This window comes from Gossypium hirsutum, unplaced genomic scaffold, assembly GCF_007990345.1.
Source record: "Gossypium hirsutum isolate 1008001.06 unplaced genomic scaffold, Gossypium_hirsutum_v2.1 scaffold_436, whole genome shotgun sequence".
NCBI classification, from domain to species: Eukaryota; Viridiplantae; Streptophyta; class Magnoliopsida; order Malvales; family Malvaceae; genus Gossypium; species Gossypium hirsutum.
Window position 1 is genome coordinate 12253 of NW_024403025.1, and position 15503 is coordinate 27755.

The following is a 15503-nucleotide window of genomic DNA, read 5'->3' on the forward strand; positions in this document are numbered from 1 at the left end:
GTCTTTATTGGTTCATTTCCTAATCAAACGTTTTTAAGACATAAATATTCACGACATCTTAATTTCAGAGAGATTTAACTCAATTTCGCCACTCTCAGAAGTCAAAAGGTTTTATATATATAAGAAACGAACAAGGTTTTACATTTACTTGTAAGTAATCTTATTCTTCTTTTCTAAATCAACCTATACATACTTTTGAGAACTTAGCTAATATATTCTTTTAATCTAATACTTAAAAACTAGTATTTGTATTCTTAAAATGAATGATGAAATATTTAATACGATAATGAAATAAAAGTTATATTAATTTCATAATTTTTCAATATATTTATTGAAACTAATTTAATAATTAATCTTTAAGGTTTGGTAAAAATTATTTTAAACAATTATTATTGATTCTTGATATATTTGTTTTAGTTTGTAAGATCAAAATTTTATTTATTTACTCCTGAAAAAAAACCTACAATGTGTGCATTGTTTAATAAATTACTTATTTCCTAATGGGAAATCCTAAGAACTTAGTATCTTGCCAAACTGTCAGAATAGGTCTCTCTGTTTTTAACTGTTGAAAGCTTCGATTATAACCCAACACAACAATCCTGTCAAGTATAATTGAATAAGATAAAATAAACCCAACAAATACATAAAAGATTAGGTTAAAATATGGTCTTCGTCCCTGTATTTTTACTAAATTTGAAATCTAATGTATATATTTAAATTGTGGAATTAAATAAAAATGGTATGAATTATTTCATTACAAAATCAGGCGTTGAGAATTCTTTCTTGAGCGTCAGTGTGTTTCGCTGTGTAGATCATCATGCTTATCAACAAATTTTCATTTGAAAACTATGAAAATTTGTTATCGCAACCTAGCACCTGAAATGTATCCTAAGTGGTTATTTGGATTCTTGCAAGGAGAAATAGATTTGGTTTTGGTAGATTTGAAGTATGCCTAAAACTTAAGTTTAAAAAATATCTAAGAATCATCACCCCTGGCAAGAATTAGGGTAGAATAAACGTTTGAGTTGTTCCATTAAATTTGAAATTCGCCTTACAACTTTGTCAAAATATTAGTCGAAGGTTAGAAAGACGAAGAATACTCCCTGTAATTATTTGTTCCCCTCATTTAATTTATCCTTCCTTTCTATTCTCCACCTACTTATCTTATGTTTAGTATCTACTCAAATTGAATTTAGAAAACAAAACCTATTCTGTAACATTTAAATGATAACACTTAAAAAAACATTTAGAGTGAATAAGGTCACAAAAAAAATGAAAATTGATGTCCATGTGTATGAAGCACATGATTAATTGTGAGATATGTAGCATTAATGTTGTCACACTAGAGAAGAGGGAGAGTAGATATAAGCAAACTTATCTCTTGAAGCAAATTATAAATCCATAACAATTCAGAAATAGCTCAATATTCAGCCTCAATAGAAGAACATGAGATTGAATGCTGCTCCTTGGCAAACCAAGACACAAGACTCTAGCCACGATAAATCCCACATCTACTCTTACATTTTTGATCATCAAAATTTCCCGCTAAATTAAAATCACAAAAACCATGGTGTGTACCGACCATTAAAGGAAAAGAATAAACCATGATAGGAGGTAGTCTTTAAGCAGCATAAAATACGATCCATAGCCCACCAACGATGCACAGTGAGCGAGTGACTAACTTTATTAACGGCATAGGAAATATTGGGATGTGTAAATGTCAGATATTTGTAGCCCGCCAACAACACTGCGAAAAAGGGTGTCATCATGAAACTTTTCACTATCAGCCACTATCAATTTATTACCAGGAGAAGACGGAGTAGAGATATCACTGCAAGAACACATGCTAGAGCAAAGCACAAGTTCTTTAATATATTTAGACTGATGCAGCATAAGACTATTTTATTTCCAAGTAGTCTTAAGGTTGAGAAAGTAATGAAGTTTGCCAAGGTTTTGCACGGAAGGTCGAGATTGCAAGTGAGTTATGAGAGAGTCGACAATAAGAGGTGTACGCATTGGCGGTGTTGGAGGTATCGTAGGAGATTGAGTAAGACTGATTGAAGAAGACCTTTCCAAAACAAGATCAATGTCATGGGAATTCACTGTACCCAACTTGTCAATAGAAGATGAAGTAGGTGTGAGGGTGGTCGAAGCAGTAATAAGTGAACAAGTAAAGGAAGAAGTCGGTTAAGATGGTAATACAACAGGTGTTTCTGGTAGCCACGGAGATGGTAAGTTTATAAGCTAAGGTGGGGGCAGTCACCATCATCACCTTGTGCCTAAAACGGGAAAACAAACTCGTCAAATAAGACATGGCGAGAAACATAAAACTTATTGCAAGTAAGATCATAACATTTACATCCTTTATAAGTCCTACTATGACCCATAAAAACATATGGAGACGGAGCAAATGATAGTATAAACAAACAAAAACACAGAGAGTGATAATCAAGCTTGGTAGTAAACAAAATCTCAAGGGGAGACATATTCTGTAATTGAGATTTAGTGAGACAATTGATGATAAAGGCATTTTACCAAAAACGAGTAGGGGCATATGCATGATGTAACAAAGCTCGATTGGTTTCAGTTGTTGAAAAGACAAATTAAAAGGGGTGTTGAAAAGTCAAAAAAATGGGAGGTGCAAGTGGCACCGAAAGAAAAAAATGGTAGGCAAGTTGTTTAAAGATGAATGGGATAATTGCAATTTTGGTCCCTAATTTTTTAGGCCATTTGCAAGTTAGTCCCTGAACCTCAACTATAAATAGGCCTAACCATTTCTCATTTACACCATCCCAACCAATCTTTCTCTCTTAGTTTTCTCTCTTCTCCCATTTGAGAATTCTTAAGGAATTCTATTTGTTTGTAATACTTTGAAGATAGTAAAGTTATCATCTGGTGTTAGTGCCCGGGGACGTAGGTATAATTTACCGAACCTCGTTAAAACTCTTGTGTTCTTTCTTGTCCTATTTTTCTTTCAATATTTGAGGGTATAATAGTAGTATTTAATTGTGCTATTAAATTACTATAGAAGGGATATTCTGTCTAAGGAAAGACTTGGTATTTAAGAGATCCATGTGATCCACCTCTCTTTCCTGGGAATTGAACATTGTGTGATTTTTTATTACAATAATTTACACGCTTCCGACCCTATTGGAACAACAAGTGGTATCAAGAGCCGAAGGTTAATCGTAGTATGCTCTGTGGTTGCAGTTTAAACTGATCTTCCACATCAGAAAAGATTTCCTTAGGTATAATGAAAGATTATGGAGAAAACAGTCGGTGTAGGAGCTTCAACATCGTCCATGTGGACAAGACCGACAATTGCAAATGCAAGATTGGTCGTGGAGATCTTTGATGGCACGGGCCATTTTGGTATGTGGCAAAGTGAGGTTCTAGATGCCCTTTTTCAGCAGGGTCTAGACATTGCCATTGATGAAGAGAAACCAGATGATGTACAGGAGAAAGATTGGAAGGCGATCAATCGGTTGGCATGTGGCACAATTCGATCATGCCTTTCTCGAGAGCAGAGGTATGCTTTTTCAAAGGAGACTTCTGCAAATAAGTTGTGGGTGGCACTTGAAGAAAATTTTTTGAAGAAAAACAGTCAAAATAAGCTCCACTTGAAGAAAAGACTGTTTCGCTTCACATACTCCCAAGTACCACAATGAATGATCACATCACCAAATTTAATCAGTTAGTCACTGATTTGCTGAATATGGATGAGACATTCAAAGATGAAGATTTGGCTTTGATGCTGTTGGGGTCACTTCCTGAGGAGTTTGAGTTCCTAGAAACTACTCTACTTCATGGCAGGAGTGATATATCTCTGAGCGAAGTCTGTGCGGCCTTATACAGTTATGACAGAAAAACTCAATCAGAGATACAGAAGCTTTAGTAGTCCGAGGTCGTTCATACACTCGGAAGAAAACTCAAAAGGGGAGATCAAAGTCAAAGTCCAGACTCGGGAAAGATGAATGTGCTTTTTGTCATGAGAAAGGCCACTGAAAGAAAAATTGTCCAAAGCTGAAGAATAAGGGAAAAGCTGCTGTAGATGCTTGTGTTGCTAAGCATGATACTAGTGACTCTGAACTATCACTGGTTGCATCATCATCGTCGTTCCATTCAGATGAGTGGATATTGGATTCGGGTTGTACCTATCATATGTCCCCTAACCGGGAGTGGTTCTCTGATTTAGTAGAACTAAATGGAGGAGTTGTTTATATGGGCAATGACAATGCCTGTAAAACTGTTGGGATAGGTTCAATCCAATTAAAGAATAAAGATGGATCAACCAGAGTTCTGACTGATGTTCAGTACATGCCCAGTTTGAAAAAAAATCTCATCTCATTGGGAGCCTTGGAATCCAATGGTTCAGTTGTTACTATGAGAGATGGGGTTTTGAAAGTGACATCTGGCGCACTTGTGATATTGAAGGGCATCAGGAAAAATAACTTGTATTACTACCAAGGTAGTACAGTTATTGGAGCAGTCGCTGCAGCTTCCGGCAACAAAGAATTGGACTCAATACAGTTGTGGCATATGAAGTTGGGACATGCCAGCGAAAAATCCTTACAAATTCTGGCAAAGCAAGGATTGTTGAAAGGTGCAAAGGCTTGCAAATTAAAATTTTGCGAGCATTGTGTTCTGGGAAAGCAAAAGAGAGTGAAATTCGGTACTGCTATCCATAATACAAAAGGTATTTTGGAATATGTTCACTCAGATGTGTGGGGGCCTTCCAAGACACCTTCATTGGGAGGAAAACACTACTTTGTTACTTTTGTTGATGACTTTTCCAGAAGAGTTTGGGTGTATACCATGAGAACTAAGGATGAAGTGCTTAGAGTTTTTCTTAAATGGAAAACTATGATCGAAAACCAGATTGGCAAGAAAATCAAGCGGCTTAGGACGGACAATGGAGGGGAATATAAAAGTGATCCGTTCTTCGATGTGTGCCAAGAGTATGGTATTGTTCGACACTTCACAGTTAGGGATACACCACAGCAGAATGGATTGGCAGAGCGTATGAATCGAACATTGCTGGAGAAAGTTCGATGTATGTTGTCCAATGCTGGGTTGGGCAAGCAATTTTGGGCTGAGGCTGTGACATACGCTGGCCATCTTGTTAATCGTTTGCCATCATCTGCATTAGAAAGAAAAACTCCTATGGAGGTATGGTCTGGAAAACCGGCTACAGATTATGATTCCTTACATGTGTTTGGAACCACTGCATATTACCATGTGAAGGAGTCAAAGTTAGATCCGAGGGCAAAGAAAGCTCTCTTTATGGGAATCACTTCTGGAGTGAAAGGATTTCGTCTTTGGTGCTTAAGCACAAAGAAAATGATCTGTAGCAGAGATGTTACCTTTGATGAATCTGCCACATTGAAAAAGGTAGCAGATAAAGATATTCAGACGAGCAATACTCCACAGCAGGTGGAGTGTACTCCAAAACATGTGGAGTTTGAGTAGATGGGGATTTGCCCAGTTAATAAGTCTAATTCTCCAGCCACAATGAAGGAATTAGAGGTTGAAGAGGTTCTGACCCAAGAACCACTAAGTACACCAGAACCAGTTGCAGTTGCAAGGTCACGGAGAGAAATTCGTAAACCTGCTCGATTTACTGATATGGTGGCCTACGCTCTTCCCGTTGTTGATGATATTCCTATCACTTATCAAGAAGCAATGCAAAGCTTAGAAAGTGATAAATGGAAAAGCGCCATGGATGAAGAAATGCAGTCTCTCCTGAAGAACAATACTTGGGAATTGGCACAATTACCGAAAGGTAAAAGGGCAATCGGATGCAAGTGGGTATTCGCAAAGAAAGATGGATCTCCTAGCAAGAAGGATATTCGCTACAAGGCAAGATTGGTAGCTAAAGGCTACGCTCAGAAGGAGGGAATTGACTACAATGATGTATTTTCCCCTGTTGTGAAGCATTCCTCCATTAGAATTTTGTTGGCCTTGGTAGCACAGTTAAATTTGGAACTAGCTCAACTTGATGTTAAGACGGCTTTCTTGCATGGTGAGTTAGAAGAGGAGATCTATATGACTCAGCCCGAATGATACACAGATGCTGGTGGTAGAAATTGGGTTTGTAAGTTGAACAAATCGCTATATGCATTGAAGCAATCCCCGAGGCAGTGGTACAAGCGATTTGATAGCTTTATGAGAAGGCAGAAGTACACAAGAAGCAAATATGACAATTGTGTATATTTGCAGAAACTGCATGACGGATCTTTCATTTATCTACTCTTGTATGTTGATGATATGTTAATCGCTTCGAAGAGCCAAAATGAGATAGATAAGCTGAAGGCTCAGTTGAATCAAGAGTTCGAGATGAAAGATCTAGGTGAGGCCAAGAAGATTCTCGGCATGGAGATAAGTAGAGATAGACCGAGAGGCAAGCTCTGTTTAAATCAGAAGCAATATCTGAAAAAGGTATTACAATGTTTTGGTGTAAATGAAAACACAAAACATGTAAGTACCCCACTTGCTTCTCATTTGAAACTTAGTGCTCAATTATCTCCGAAGACTGAAGATGAAAGAGAATATATGGCGAAAGTCCCATATGCTAATGCAGTTGGGAGTTTGATGTATGTGATGGTATGTACGAGGCCTGACATTTCACAAGCTGTTGGAGTTGTAAGCAGGTATATGCATGATCCTGGAAAAGGACATTGGCAAGCTGTGAAATGGATTCTACGGTATCTTCGAAAAACCGTAGATATTGGTTTAATTTTTGAACAGGATGAAGCACTTGGTCAGTTTGTAGTTGGATATGTTGATTCCGACTTTGCTGGTGATTTAGATAAACGTCGTTCAACTACGGGGTATCTGTTTACTCTTGCGAAAGCCCTAGTGAGTTGGAAGTCTACCTTACAGTCTACAGTAGCTGTGTCTACTACAGAGGCAGAATATATGGCAGTTACAGAAGCTGTTAAGGAGGCTATTTGGCTTAATGGATTGTTGAAAGACTTAGAAGTTGTTCAAAGTCACATAAGTTTATATTGTGACAGTCAGAGCGCTATTCATTTAGCGAAAAATCAAGTCTATCATTCAAGAACCAAGCATATCGACGTAAGATATCACTTTGTGCGGGAAGTCTTTGAAAAAGGAAAAATTCTACTTCAGAAGATTCCGACAGCAGATAATCCCGCAGATATGATGACCAAGGTGGTAACAACAATCAAGTTTAATCATTGTTTGAACTTGATTAACATCCTGAGAATTTGAGCACCTTTAGGTGTATGGCGCTCGAGAGCGCATTTGGAGGCACTACAAAAGATAGCTTTATCGAATTTGGGGAGTTGAAGGAAGTATGTGAAGATGTGATTATCCTAATCAAATCTTCAAGGTGGAGATTGTTGAAAAGACAAATTAAAAGGGGTGTTGAAAAGTCAAAAAAATGGGAGGTGCAAGTGGCACCGAAAGAAAAAAAATGGTAGGCAAGTTGTTTAAAGTTGAATGGGATAATTGCAATTTGGTCCCTAATTTTTTAGGCCATTTGCAAGTTAGTCCCTGAACCTCAACTATAAATAGGCCTAACCATTTCTCATTTACACCATCCCAACCAATCTTTCTCTCTTAGTTTTCTCTCTTCTCCCATTTGAGAATTCTTAAGGAATTCTATTTGTTTGTAATACTTTGAAGATAGTAAAGTTATCATCTGGTGTTAGTGCCCGAGGACGTAGGTATAATTTACCGAACCTCGTTAAAACTCTTGTGTTCTTTCTTGTCCTATTTTTCTTTCAATATTTGAGGGTATAATAGTAGTATTTAATTGTGCTATTAAATTACTATAGAAGGGATATTCTGTCTAAGGAAAGACTTGGTATTTAAGAGATCCATGTGATCCACCTCTCTTTCCTGGGAATTGAACTTTGTGTGATTTTTTAGTACAATAATTTACACGCTTCCGACCTTATTGGAACAACATCAGTAATATGGCAATGTTTGCACTCAACACAACCATTTTGTTCAAGGGTATGTGGATAACAAACATTTCCATTACATCTTATATATGAGGTTAATGCTTGAAATTCACCATGAGATTTTTTATTGGGAAATCGAAAAAATTTTCAATTAACAAGTGAAATTTACGAAAACATTAACACATCGGATTTAATTTTAAAAAATATAATTATGTATTTGCTAAAATGTTAAAAAATCGCATTACAATGAAGACCATCATTGCTGATAATAATAATAATAATAATATCCAATTTAATAATTTTAACTAACTATCTTAATTTCATCTCACTTTTCATCAAGATCCAATGGTTAATATGTTGCCAAAATTTTACGATTTAATAAATATAATACATACAATTATCCTTAATCCAATGACCCATATTAATTTCATCTTCTTCAAGTAAATCTAATGTCTCAAATTCAATACATATGCCTAAGGGCATTTCGATAATTTTGCCAAAATATCCTCACTTGAAATATGATCATTTTGCCCCTAAGAATCTTTGATATTTACGTTTGAGTCTTTTCTCACTTTTGGTATAATTTTAACTTCAGTATTTTAACTTTTCCACTTTCTAATTTAACCTCTCAACTTTTGAATATCTATTATTTGATCCTTTACTTTCATATCTTTACGATTCAATATCCTCAATTAATATCTCACAATAAACCATGTATTTCAACTTTCTCCAATGTCCAACAGTCTTTCACCCCATAAATCTATTATGCATGTTCTAGACTTAGTTTCACTTTTATACTGCAGTGGTTTTAGGAGCGTTACAAATCACTAATTCGATAATTGAAATTTCTTTTATGAATTTTGCTTACTGCATAAACTAAAATGTAACTGAACTATATCATGCCAAGAAACAATACTCCTAACAATAGCAGTAGAAGCATGCCCAAGACACACATACCAAATGGTAGAATTATTTATCTTGAAGGATGGGCAAATAGAAGAGGATGATAAGGAGGCGATAATTGTTAAAACATACACACCGTCTCTATTCAGTCCTTCCTAAAGGATGGTCTTCGTTTTCAAATCCTTAACAACAAAAATTTATGGAAAAATTCAACAAAAACATTGTTTGATTTAATAAAAGAATTAACGAATTATTTAAAATTCAAATATGTACAAAATTTTAATAATAGTTATAGAGGAAAATGTTTTATTATATATTCTTAATATTTCCATATTAAACTCAATTATGCGTAAACATATTTTTAAAATTTTTAATAAAAGAATATAAACAAATTAAAAACCAAACAAATAAACCAGGTTTTTTATATGAATAATAATAATAATAATAATAAATTATAAAAATGAGAGATTTTGTAAATTATTTAGGTAAATGATATGTTTTCTATCATAAATTTAGGTATCGTCACCCAATTTTAGATGAAAAATAATACTTTTCTTAAGTTGTGTTGTCATATTGTCAAGCAACATAAAATATACAGTTTTTCTTTAAATATTAAACAAATATCATAGGATTACAAAAAAGATATAATTTGAATTTGTGTTGCTAATGTGTTAGACAACACCATTTTAAATAATAATTTTTTTTATTCCTACTATATTTATACAATATTTAAAAAAATTTGTATTTGACAGCACCACTTACCAAAAAAAATTTCACCTAAAATGATTGAGTGATATGAATTACTTTTCAAATTGATGCCGCCTAACACACAACACCTAAATTTATTATAAAAATCATACCATTTACATAAATAATATACAACATACCCATTTTTGTTATTAAATTTTTTATTATCTATGTACGAAACCCACCAACCAAAAAAAAAAATCATTAATCACACACAGAAAAAAACATTAGTTATTTGGTTTAATCTCGATTCATTAGCACGTAAATGGCTAGCACCAACATAGTACTCCCATGTACGCTCAACACCGAACAGCTTACCTTCCCAAATCCGAGTTAGCTCCTGAAAACCTTGAAAAGGGGTTAAAAAAAAATCAAATAAATTAAAAGCCCTCAGGCCTCAGTACCGCCGAACCCTGTTAATAGCCTGCTTCCCCTGAATAGTTAGACCGTGGAAGAACAAAGATAATTCATTAGCTTAATCAAATTGGTTATCTCTTATATCAACCTAAATGAAGGTAAAAGTAGTGTGCAGGAAGCTGTATGACTACGTCCGATACGATCTCAAAGAAATAGCTTTCCCTTCTTCATTGCCTGATCCTCCCCACATCAAAAAGCGCCGCAAATTGACTTGGCACGAGCGCTTCTTGGTACTTTTCTTTTCCACTTTCTCTTCCGCAGTAAGAGTTCTGTTTGCTTATCGATTTCTGGGTTTTAATGATGAATGCTGTTAGATTCTGGGTTTTCCCCCTTCCATATAATTGTATTTTTTGATGGTTTATGTGATGGAGAAGCTATATTAGTACTGGATTGTCGTTTAGATATTACTGCCAGTTTAAAGAGCATGGCTCTATCATTTCTCCATCATAGTAAAATAGTGAGCTTGGTTTGTAAATTAACCCCCCTTTTTTTTTCTGCATCGTTGCTATTGCTGTAAGCAAAAACATTTTGAATTCTGAAGCCTTTTTTGGAAAAAAAAATGCATGGTTTTTACTTAAAATCAAGAACGTATGTTTGGAAGTACTTTAACGTTTGAACTATTAGCAATTTCTTCTCAAATATGATGATTTTGCCACTTCCTTTTATAATATATTTTTTGCTTTGTTCCATTTGACAAATTTTAAAGAAGCATAATGAAAATTTGAAATCTCACAAATGCTATAGCTGGTGATCAGGGTGGAAATTAGATCATTGGGATATTGAAATGATCAAATGACTTTTATGTACTGTTCTGCTTACTTGATGGTTAACTTAACCACTTGAATGTCAAATGATGCTCAAGAACCTATTATTTGCCTATGTATTAGGGAATAAGAGGCATTTATTTTAGTATATAAGTAATAAAAACCTGTCATCGTTCTTAGGTGTTGAAGGAGGCTTCTAGGCTCTATGCTGCAAGCTGGGTAAGGGATATTGGTCCTGATCTTAGACCAAACGATTATAAGAAGGATGATGGACAGAAGGTAAATCCAATGGAGATAAGAGTAGGAGTACAGAGACAGAACCTTCGGCCTTGGAGGATATTGGTGAGGAACTTTACTTTGTGGTTTCTTCTCTTGAAATGTTCTGATGTATAAGTTGTCTGTAATGAATCAAGAAGTGTATAGCATGACTTGCATAATATGTGGCATATTATATGTGCAATACACTGTTAGGTTTGTGCTTGATACATCTTATGGATGTCAAGGAACAAAGTCCCCTAATGCTTGAGTTCAGTTAGGTTTTCATTTCAACTTCCTTTTTAGTAGAAGTTGTCTGGAGGTAGCATGGAATTGATTCTTTGATTTCTTTTTCCCCTTGGTGCTCAGAGTCATCCGTGACTGCATTTTGTTTTATTATGTTGTTGGCACCTGTGTTCAAGTCTTATATTTTACGCTTCCATTGGCATATTTTGGTGAACCCCTTCTTCACTAGGCCAAGGTTCAGTTGTTAAGGAAGATATTAAATTACTGTTTATCTCCTAGCAGTCTTAGTTATCTGGGTTTCATTGTCTAGAGCCATTATCGTGACGATCATACTGTTATCTTATGCAACCTAGGTACCTTTTTTTCTTCATTTTGGTAAATAAAAGTGCTCACTCTTAAGAATGATAGCATAATGTGCCATCTGCAAACATTCTGTTTCTGAACATCTAATATATATTTATTTAATTGATTTTTGAAAGAAAATCTTCAACTGATGATAATTTTCTACTTATTCTGTCATCATTTACCTTTGTAGTACTGCTTCTCTTTTCAAGTACAATTTTTGAGGCCAAATTTCTCTCCTCTCACTCTTTGCTCTCTTATTTTCCTGGTATTATAGTTTATCTTGTTGAATTTTACATTGTTTTGATGTTGTCTATGGAAATGATTTAATAGCGGTTGCTGCAAGAGGAGGGATGGAGACTTTGAGGCCTGCTTTACAGAGGTTATACATGACAAGGGCTTCTGCATATAGAGATGCTCTTAAGAGTTTCATAGAAGGATATCAAGAAGGTATCCAGCAGGTCATGGAGAAAAAGGAAGATTCTTCTAAAGCACAGCAAGAAGGAAATACTGATAAGAATTCAGCTTGATGGCTGATAAGTGCATAATCGGAGATGCATGTGAGTACTTCTTCAGCATGCCTATTGTAGATACAAGTTTAGAGATTTGGTGGAGCTGGGTTAGCATGAAATCACAAGAATGATACATGTCCTGAGAATTTTCCTGTATTGAGAAAGTGACCTTTAGAAACTACAAATATAATGGGAATCTCCATTGACAATGGTGATGCTCTTTCCTTCTTGTCATTTCATGTTTGTTAGTTTTTGTTGTAGTTTAGTATTCAACGTGCTTGAGCTTGGAGAAATGTAAAAGAACCTTAATGCTTAATGGAGGCAGTTTGCATATGATACCCGATTAGCACTTTTGCATTAAAGACCAATCTTGAATATGCTGCTCTTACACTAAAGAAACCAAAACATGATTGACTGTGAAAGAAAAGATTGTTGTAGTCTTAAGTTGCATTACTTGAAGTAAAATTTGATTGCTGCTTTTGCTCTTTTTTTCTTTTTCATTCTGCTTTTTCCCTTCTGGTTTTAGCATTTATTCAAAATAGCTAAAGCATTAAAGAAAGGAAGCCTAAGAAAATGCATCATTTGGCATACATCCCTGAGAAAAAGGTTTGTATATTACTATAGTGAAAAGCAGCATGTAGCAAAAAAAAAAATTGTCTTTTGTTGGAATGTGGGTGATTTAGGTTTTGCTTCTCCAAAGTGAGGATCTGTTCTGGCCTCTCGAGGATTCTTAGGAATCTATTTTGGGCTGAAATTTTCTGTGTACAATCAGTTTAAGATTTAAACAGGTACTTGAACTCTTCTTTTAGTTTTTTTCTGGAAAGTCTTGCTTGTGGAAAACAATATTTGTCAAATTTGCAATAGCAAATGTTGAAGTACACTGCATAGAGTACAGATTGGAGAGGGGTTGAAAATGACTTGCACAATATAAACGGCTGAATGGAAGTGGGGCTCCAGAATTAGAGTTTGGTGCAGAGTTGAAATTCCAGTTAAGCTTGCACTAACAATAGGATGTAACATTATCGTGAGGTACCAATTGTTCTTAGTACCTTGTGCAAGAAATCTGGTACTCTGTCAAGTGATACTGTTGGTGGGGCTATTGTTCACCAATTATCACCTAGTGAATTGTTTTCCTTTTAAACCTTCCAGCCACATGATTTTTTTATTTTAAGTCTTCAGCTCAAGCTTTCATGAGATTCTTCTAGAAAGTTATCTGTTTCCTCGGGGATTTAGGGATGGCATTTTATTGGCTTCAAGTTTAAGTTTGCTTTGCAGATCATGGACATTTGGTGCTAGACAAGTCCTTTTTTTCAAAGGTATCCTTTTGATGGTTCTAATAACTCCAAGATATGTAATTTCCAACTTAGATTTGTTTTTCCTTTGAAGTTTTTAAAATTTCAAGCTTGCAATTATTACAAAATCTAGTCGTCTCTTGATATCTTGATGCTGGTCAATGTTGCTTTCGACACTATTTGATTTGGTTTTGTTCCTCAGGGCTTTAAGTATGAAAAAATTAACTCGTTTTTCTGTTGCAGATGTTGAGAGAGTTGAAAAGGTTGACTTAGCTCCAAAAGCAAAAGTTATGATAAGAGGAAAAACTAAGTGGGACAAAGATTCTCATGTTCTTACTATATTTGTACAGTACTTAGTCATGCATGATTGAATTTTTTTCTTGCTGGACCTCTTGATTAGCCACCACCCCGAGGCCAGTGATAACAAATACCTGGTGATCCTCCACTTGCAGAGCCACTAAAACTTTGGAGGCCATTTCCAGTGGAGATCGATGGGTAACTCTATTGTCCAAATCCATATGGGCCCTGATGATTAATTGACACTTGATCTGATTAGTCACTATCTAGTCACCAAATCCACCTGCCTCTATTAGCATCTCTTAGTTAACCTGGAATGTCTTTCAAACATGTGCATTCTAGCTAGAATCCTGTAGCCATTATTCCATACCCAATGATGTGTGGTCCAAGCTTCATTTAGCACTTCGGTCATGAAATCTTTGTTTAACTCCTGCTGTGGATGCTTAATCTAAGCCATTCATTCAAGGGTCACATATCGATTTTTATCACTGGGATGCCCCCATGTCAAAGTCAGTTGACTTTTAGTGGTTTCACTAAACTGTTGGGACTTAGTGTTTTTACTCAATTTAAAACTAAATTTTTCTATCAGCTTGCTTTGAGCTGCCTGAACGATGGCTTGATTAAGAACATCCGTTAAACGTTTGATTCAATGGGTAAGTATATTGGCTTGATTAAGAACATCCGTTAAATGTTTGATTCAATGGGCAAGTATTTGAGTTGCCTAAAGCATAGGTGCTTGGGCTTGTGAGGTTTACTGGTTAGCTAAAAAACTTTTCTTAATAACCTTATATCTGATCCAGCTGGTGGAGGTTCTTATAAATGATCAGTGGCTGAAAATTTTAATGTTTGACGAACGGTAGAAAAGAAACTTTGTAATCTGATTGCATGGAGTTCAAGGTCCATAAAGTGCGATCCCTGTCGGACAGGGTATTTGATTGCATGCTACTGGCTAGAGTTATGAGAATGTAGCTTATTAATTCATGGTGTTCTTTTTCATGAGAAATTACACACTCCAAATAGCAGGGTATGCCTGTCTGAGATGAAGCAGTTACAGAGTCTGAAGCTTTTGGATTTTTTGTCTTCTTTTCCTTGTTTCCCTCTCTTGTTTCCTTTGTTTCTCGGATTTTTCATTTTTCTTGAACTGACGTGTCCAACACTCATGTCCAGCATATGGATCTGGGATATGAACTCTAGATCCTCCAAATACATGAAAAAGACGAGAGATATACGCATATTCAACATTCATATCTGAGTCCGAGTAACAATGCTTGTTTTTGGTTTTTTTCCCTGTCTGTTTTTGTTTGGGGTCAATCTATTATTTAGGGTTGAACTTGGCAAATGTACCTATAGTAGGACTTAAACTTTTTTTTGTCCAAGTTGATTCTTAAACTTGACAATAGTTCCTACATTAGAGTCTGAATTTTTTTTTGTCAAATTATTCGTTGGACTTGACAATTATTCTCACATTGAGATTTAAATTTTTTTTGTCCAAGTTAGTCATTGATATTTCCTCGAAAAAAGTTGGACAAAAAAATTCAGGTTCTAATGTGAAATAATTATTTAATTCAGGCTTTAATGTGGAAACAATTGTCAAAATTAGAATTAAATTTGACAAAAAAAAAAAAGTTCAGGCCCAAAAAAATGGATTAACCCTTTTGTTTGCTGGCCTTCCATGGCCCTTTCTCGGCTGTAGTGGCCTTTTCTCCCTCGGCTGTTTGTGGCACCGATTGTTAAAACACTTGCCAAGTAACAGGAATGATACGTAATTGGCAAGCCTCAATTTGTGTAGATGTATTA

General features: G+C 35.3%; 1 pseudogene; it reads left to right on the top strand.

Moving 5' to 3' along the window:
* The first annotated feature begins 9819 nt into the window (after positions 1-9819).
* On the top strand, positions 9820-12450 carry LOC121226792 (uncharacterized; annotated as a pseudogene).
* Positions 12451-15503: the final 3053 nt, after the last annotated feature.